The sequence below is a fragment of the Guillardia theta genome (assembly GCF_000315625.1).
Source record: "Guillardia theta CCMP2712 unplaced genomic scaffold GUITHscaffold_56, whole genome shotgun sequence".
NCBI classification, from domain to species: domain Eukaryota; class Cryptophyceae; order Pyrenomonadales; family Geminigeraceae; genus Guillardia; species Guillardia theta.
In genome coordinates this window covers 460,935-461,560 of record NW_005434618.1, presented here as the reverse complement: position 1 = coordinate 461,560, position 626 = coordinate 460,935, and positions in this window count along the sequence as shown.

Here is a 626-nt window from a genome sequence, read left to right as displayed (position 1 = left end):
GATACCCGGAGGCAGCCGAATGACCACAGTCAGTCGAGACGTCCGGAGCCGCCACAAAGCGGGCGGCCGCGGACGGAGAAAGGGCAGCCGCCGACAAGGAGCCGGCGCTGCCCGGGGGTCCAGGGGTGTCCGCCAGGGGCAGCGGACGGAGGGAGGCTGGACACAGGAACACGGTACCGCTCGAGGTAGTCCTCCTCGCTAGCCTCCGAGTCAGCGGTAGCCGAGTCAGTGGTAGCCGCCCGTGACGGCGGCGACGCCGCGGCAATGCCCAAGGACCGGCGTGACCCGACCGATGCCGGGGAGGAAGCAGGCGAGCTCGGACCAGCAGCAAGCACCCCAGTGGTGTCGAGCTCTCCGGAGGCACCCGACGTCACAGTGAGGGACGGAGACGCCTCGCCAGCTCCGCGCCGATCGTCGGGGCCATCGCGTCTAAGGGATTTTATTCCTCCTTTTGTGGCTGGTTATGGATTTACTGGCAGAAGGGAAAAAGTGCCTCAAGCAAAACAAAGCAGGAACAAGCTAAACCGTGCTCCAGGCACACAGCGCACAGCGAGAAGCTGCACAATCACACACAAAACACAAGCCCGAAAAGAACCAGCACTGCTGGCACCCAGACGCGGCATCGC